The sequence below is a fragment of the Polypterus senegalus genome, chromosome 11 (assembly GCF_016835505.1).
Source record: "Polypterus senegalus isolate Bchr_013 chromosome 11, ASM1683550v1, whole genome shotgun sequence".
NCBI classification, from domain to species: Eukaryota; Metazoa; Chordata; class Cladistia; order Polypteriformes; family Polypteridae; genus Polypterus; species Polypterus senegalus.
The window spans coordinates 128,703,274-128,710,600 of NC_053164.1; positions in this window are offsets into that span (position 1 = coordinate 128,703,274).

A 7,327-nucleotide genomic window follows, 5' to 3' on the forward strand; every position below is an offset into this window, starting at 1 on the left:
TTTCTGTGCCCCATAGTGTCCTTTCTGATCTCGCACTAGTGCACCCAGGCGTGATTGTTACGGATCTCCTAGCGTTCACACATTTTTCGCGCTGTTTCTTTTTTGATTAACTCATGGTCCGTGCAACGTCCTGTCTGTCAGTAAACTTGCACGGGCATCCTCCTGCCCGCGATTTCTTCACACAGAACGATGTCATGAAGTCTGCGTTCTAATGTTGCAGATGTATTACATGTTAGTGTCGTTTTACTGGAGTGGTTTGTGATTGACGGCGGACAGTAAACTTTGTTAAAATGGTATAGTATAATGCCACTTGCTAGTTGTATTTTCAGTCTTTTTGGCATGTGCACTGTATGTTCTGTTACCAATAAATTCTTCAATGGGAGCTCATCAACAATGAAAAATGGAAAATAAGATGCAGGAAAATATCAATAATAATAATAATTCTTACTTGAAACCAAATAAGTATGTACAAAGACATTTAAAATAAATGTATTAATACACTTTCATGCTATAAGTGATCATTTGCCGTTAAACGTTTACACAGGTAGTTTGTTCCTGCAGAGATAAAAAGAGGGGGAAAAAATCCACAGCAAAGGCTTTGTTGTTGAACCAATATTTCACCTCTGCCATATGAGTAATCAAAACAGTCAAAATTAAATACTTTTAAGTTCTATATAAAAAAAAAATCTTATCTGTCAGGACCACTCCTTCACTCCTTTAAATCGGGGAGGGATTCCATTTTCACAGCAGGTGCACAGTTTCTTTAATAAGACTATTAGTGTTTTTGTAGAAATTTCATATCGATTGTGCCCCTTCACCCCATTCACCATAGGGGGATCTTATTTCTATAGCTTGCCTTTCGCTGTAGAAATGTGGGCCCCCTGTCCACTGTTTATAAAATGAACACTGGAGAGCTAAAATTATCCAGTTTTTTAAGAGGCTTTAGAAAGCTATCTGTCTTAAATTTATGTTTAATGTGCCCTTCCATCTCATCCACTGCAGGGTACACTTAGCTCCATAGCTGGAGTGAAGTCATAGAATTGTATGCTCCCATCTCCTACTTTCAAAATGAATAATGAAACTATAAAATTGTTCAAAATTACTTTTTTTAAGATTGCTGAAAGTCTTCTATGTCACATTCATCTGTACTGTGCCTCTCTGTCCCATTTCCACAGCTGGAACAGAGCCGTAGAATTATGTGCCCCCTATCTGCTGCTTACTGTATAAAATTAACACAGTAGAGCTAAAATTATGCAAAAATAATTTTAAAAGATTGTAGGTAGTCTTCTGTATCATTAAAAAAATTGTGCATCATTTTGCCTGAGGAAACAGCGGGCAGGCAGCTGCTCGTGCTCGTTTTCTGAGAGACAGGACACCATTTTGCATGGAGAGTATGTTAAGTCAAAAGATAAATGGTGCAAAAAGATGAGCTAACACGAAGAGATCCATAACAATCACACCTTAGTGCACCTGCACCAAATCAGAAGGGACACTGAATTCCACGGGGTACGGATATGAACCATGCTAATCAATCTTATACATGTGCAATCACGATGCTGTAGCCCTTCATTGGCTGGTAGGGCAGCCACATGAAGCATCAAGTAGTGCGAGACAGACGTTCTTGTCCCTAAATTAGAGTCTTGCAAAGAATCTTTTCTTGATAGCCTAAGCACTGGTATCAGCAACAAGCACAAATATGTTGAATGGCAAAATGTTTCTGCTGCTGTATATATCATGCGCTGCAGCCAAACCATGCCTGAAATAAAAAAAAATCAGATCTCTGGCAACAAAACAGATGATTGCTAGCTACTGGCAGAGTCTGCGTGCAATGGGAAATTAATGCAAAATTTACCCTTAACACGCTTCCAACTGTGTCCCCATGTTCTTGATGAACTCATTTTAAAATAACAGTCTCGTGCTATATAACCTAACATTCTATTTGCCTTCTTAATGGCTTCTGAACACTGACGGGAAGTCGATAGCTTAGAGTTCACTATGACTCCTAATCCTTCTCATAAGGTGTACTCTCGATTTTCCAACTGCCCATTATGTATTCAGACTTAACATTTTTACTTCCAATGTGTAATACTTTACATTTACTGAAATTAAATTTCATTTGCCACAAATCTGCCCACGCCTGTATGCTGTCCAAGTCCTTCTGTAATGATATAATGGATTCCAATTTATCTGCTAATCCACCTATCTTGGTATCATCGGAAAACTTAACCAGCTTGTTACTTATATTCCTATCTAAATCATTTACTGTATATATATGAAAAATAGCACTGACCCCTGTGGAACACCACTCTTAATATCGGCCAATTCTGATGAAGATCCTCGCACAATCACCCTCTGCTTCCTGTGTCTGAGTCAATTCTGCACCCATCTAAAAATACCCGTGAACTCCCACATCTTTTAGTTTGATGCCCAACCTCTCATGTGACACCTTATCAAATGCTTTCTGAAAGTCAAGATAAATAATATAATATGCTCCACTTTGATCATATTCTTTTGTTGCCTCCTCATAGAATTCCAGCATGTTAGTAAAACATGACCTCCCTCTTCTGAATCCATGCTGACTGTTCAGAATAACTCCAGTCCTTGCCAGATGCTGCTCAATCTTATCCTTAATAATTCCTTCCATTAATTTTCCTGTGATGCATGTTAAGCTCACTGGCCTATAGTTGCTTGGATCTGCCATCTCACCCATTTTATATAATGGGGTGATATTTAACATTTTCCAGTCTTTTGGAATCTCTCCAGTGCGCTGTGACTTCCTAAAAATATGTGTCAAGGGTTTATATTTGCGCTTGCCTCCTTAAGAACTCGAGGGTAAATATTATCTGGTCCTGGTGATTTGCTTGATTTCAGCCTATTTAATCCAAGCAGTACTTCTCCCTCTGCGATTTCCAAATCCCTCAGTACCTCCTTATTACTCCAATTTACCTCTGACAGGTTATCCACTTGCCCACTTGTGAAGACCTCACAAAAATGTAAGTTTAGGGCATCTCCTTAATTCATTGTCAGTATCTTTTAATCCCCATTTACTATTTCTGATGCACCTCACCTTCTCCTTGACTTTTCTTTTTCTACTAAAATACTGAAGTAATCTTTTAGGGTCTTCTTTCGCCTTATCTGCTAAATTCCTCTCCAACTGTCTTTTAGCCTCCCTGATATCCTTCTTAATGTTTGCTCTCAAGTTCTCATATGCTCTATGATTCACTTTGCATTCATTAGTCTTATATGCCTTATAAAGCATTTTTTTCCTTTGCAACTTCTTGTTTAAATCTTTATTAGTCCACTGTGGAGTGTTTTTACATTTTCTATTAATTCCAAATTTAGGTATGTATCTGTCTGGCATAACATGTAAAACATTTTTAAACCTGTTCCACTGCTCCTCGACTGTCTCCACACTTTAAAGCTTATCCCAGTGTATCCTCCTTTGACTTTGTTGCATTTGGTCAAAATTTGCCCTACCAAAGTTCAACTTAACAATTTTAGTCTTTGCATCTATAATCTTACAAAATACTGAGAATTGTATTATATTATGGTCACTTGACCCTAGTGGTTCGATCACCTCTACACCCTCAACTCTATCTTGATTATTACAAAATACTAAATCCAGACAGGCTTCACACCATATTGGTGTTTTAACATACTGTGTTAAAAAACAGCCACTGATTACTTCTAAAAACTCCTGCTCTTGTGTTCCTCCATCTGCAAAGTTATCCCAGTTAATATTTGGATAATTAAAGTCCCCCATGACTATATCTCTCTGTAAACTTTCCGTTTTGATATTAATAAAAAGATGTGTGTTGAAATTACTGTCTGTCTATAACACACTCCTAAAATACCTCTTTCCCTAATATTTTCCAGGCGAAGCCACATGTCTTCATTAAAATGGGGCTCATCATCCAACTGAAGAGGACTTATATTTAAATTCATTTTGACATAAACAGCAACGCCACCTCCTTTTCTATTCTGTCTATTCTTCCTAAGAAATATGTATCCCACTAGTGCTTTGAGAGGCTAGTAACAGAAAACACCAAGGACATCATCCCTGACAGTCTGGACCCCCTCCAGTTTGCCTACCGTTGTAACAGGTCCACTGAGGATGCCATCTCCATAACACTACACCACCCTGTCTCATCTGGAGAACAATAACTATTATACCAGGCTGCTGTTTGTGGACTACAGCTCTGCATTTAACACCGCCATTTCATCCCAGCTCATCGCTAAACTCCTGGATCTGGGGCTTAGCTCTTCACTGTGCAACTAGGTACTGGACTTCCTCACCGGCAGACCTCAATAAAGTGCGTATTGGTGGATAAACCTCCTCCATCATAACCATCAACACTGCCACCCTGCAGGGCAGCGTGCTGAGCCCCCTGGTTTACTCTCTCTACACCCGTGACTGCGTAGCTAAGTACAGCTCTAACACCACCCTCATGTTTGCTGACGATACCACTGTAATAGGTCTGATCAGCAAGGGCGATGAGATGGCCTACAGGGAGGAGGTCAGACATCTGTCAGAATGGTGTCAGGACAACAACCTCACCTTCAATGTTAGAAAAACTAAGGAGATGATTGTGGATTTCTACAAACAGGCAACAGAGCACAGCCCCTTCTACATCGGAGGTGAGGCTGTGGAGCAGGTCAGTAGCTTTAGGTTCCTCGGAGTAACCCTCACTGATGACCTTAAATGGTCAAGTCACACTGCGTCAGTAGTCAAGAAAGCCTCTAGTTCTTCAGGAGACTGAGTAAAGCCGGATGTCCCCCACAACCCTGTGCAGATTCTACAGGCGTACTGTGGAATCCATCCTGACAGGATGCATCACATCCTGGTACAGCAACTGCTCTGTTCAGGACTGCAGAGCATTGGTGCCACTCCAGTTTAGATGCAACCCATTACGGTGGAACAGGTCCCATCTGTTCCAAAAGGAGTCCCAATGCCTCATAAACCTATGCCCTTCTACCCTGCATCCAGATTTGAGCCATGCGTTAAGCCTTCTAATCTCCTCAGTCTTACCTGGACTGGCGCGTAGCACAGGCAGAACTTTAGAGAAAACTACCTTGTTAGTTCTGCTCCTCAGCTCTGTTCAAGAGCCTATCCACCCTTCTGGGGAGGTCCCCCACCTGTGAACCCAGAAGGCAACACACAGTGCGAGACTCTCTGTCTCTGGAGCACACCTACGCTTCAATCCCCCTAATGATTGAGTCCCCAACTATCACTACCTCTCTCTCTGTGGGAACTGGTTTTTAGGTTGCACGTTGGTTCTCCTTGTCCCTGCCTACCACCACAGAATCATCAGAGACACCGTCCAGCTCTGCAAGGATGTGATAATGGATGGACACGTCTAATTCTGGGGTTGATGCCCCCGGACAGTGTGCACCCTTTACCTTATGCCTTGTGACCATGACCCACCTATTTCTACCTGTTTGGTCTGGAATCTCCACCCAAGCCACCTTGGGGTGCACACTATCTCCATAAAGGACACCTGGGCCAGGTCCGCCAAGTCTTTATTACAATGCAGGTCAGCCAACTCCTCCTCCAGTTCAGCGACCCTGAGCTTGAGGTGCTGGATCAGCTGGCATCTCCTGTAAATGTAGCCCTCATAGACAACTGGCTCCTCCAAAGCATCATTTAAAAAGCTCAATATCCAACAGGACTTGCATTGCACTGACCTCATTATTAAAATTTGCTTTAGGATTAGTAAAACTGCTTTAACTTTTTTTTTCTTTTCTTGAAATTAAATGATTTAAACTTAATTGGTAACACTAAGAACTGCTACAGCTGTTTTACATCTTGTCCCCTTAAGCTCATGTACTGTTCTCCCTCTCAACTACCTGTTTTTTGTCCTTTTATGTGGTTATCTTTACTTTTCTCTGTCTGTTCTCCTAACTTTGCACTCCTCTTGTTCCTTACTTCCTTACTCTCGGAGGTGTCCGAGAGGAGAATGCTGAAAAGGCTCCTCAGTATCATGGACAACCCCTCTCACCCCATGCATGCCTCCTTGAACCATCAGAGCACACACAGCAAAAGACTCATTGCCCCCAAATGCAGAACTGAACGCCACAGGAGATCTTTTCTACCTGTGGCAATAAGGCTTTATAACTCCTCTTCGTTCTGTAGGTGATCTTTTCAGCCTTTGTGGCGGTATGTTAGTCCCATTATGTCCTCTCAAGTGGCTAGCTCATTTTACTGAGGCACAAGTACCAAGTCACTTTTCACAACCTACACTAATAATATGTATTTAATAATAATCTGTTATATTTGCACAATTACTATTTTTCTCTTTTTAAATCTTTATTGTACTATCTTTATTTCTCTTGTTGCACTAAACATACCAATGACATAAGAATTTCCCTCGGGATGAATAAAGTTCTTATCTTATCTTATCTTACTTAAAAGCTCTCCACTCGCACTGTTTGTATTCCCCCATATTAATGAACCCTTATGCAGTTGCCCATTTAACTGTACTATCTCTGTACTATTAAAAACTGTTAAATATAAAATAAACAAATCAGTAAAACTTTACTACCTTATCTGCTCCTACAGCCCCTTGAGCAGGATCAGTGTCTTAACACTGGCCACTTAGCTACGCACAGCTGGGCCTACCCCTTTATTGCTTTAAAGTCAGCTGCGGCCTTTTTTTTTTACTTTTCTTTTAAACTAAGGAATCACTATTTCGATGCAGTTATTTGCTTACAAATGCCGATATCAGTTACTGCTACTTTCTACCCTACCTCCTCGATGATAGTTCAGATACAGATAATAAGAACAAGTACATTTACAAGTACAAGTAACTTGTTTCAAGCACACCTCCAAACACCCAGCTACTTTTGCTCTTGTACAGGCAAATAAGAAAAGCAAAAAAACCCTTTTAAAGGGAAAAAATCTTTACAAATTCCCACATGGTTCCTTAGCGGCAACCACAACCCAAGTTTTTAAGAGCAAAATGTATTTTTTTATTCAACTCTCACACCACAGAAACCACCAAAAACTCTCAGCAGGCTTTAGCGTTTGCGAAGTTCACATGAGTATGTCTCAAGCCTCAGCACGTCAGCCAAGCCTTGGCATCAGCAGTGAATCATCTGAGTGTGTTTTCACATTATTAGTTTTACACTGTTAGTCTAGTGTCATTTAAAGGCTTACATCTGCATTCTAGCAGTCATCCTTTTTAAAATCTGGTTTTCCTTCAGATGAAATAAGCCACATCCATAGTATAATTACTGCATGACACTGAGTCCTGGGCTCTTCAACATACTGCTTTACCACCTGCCAAATATCAAGTTCACTGTTTCTCTTGGAAGCGACCGTACGTGA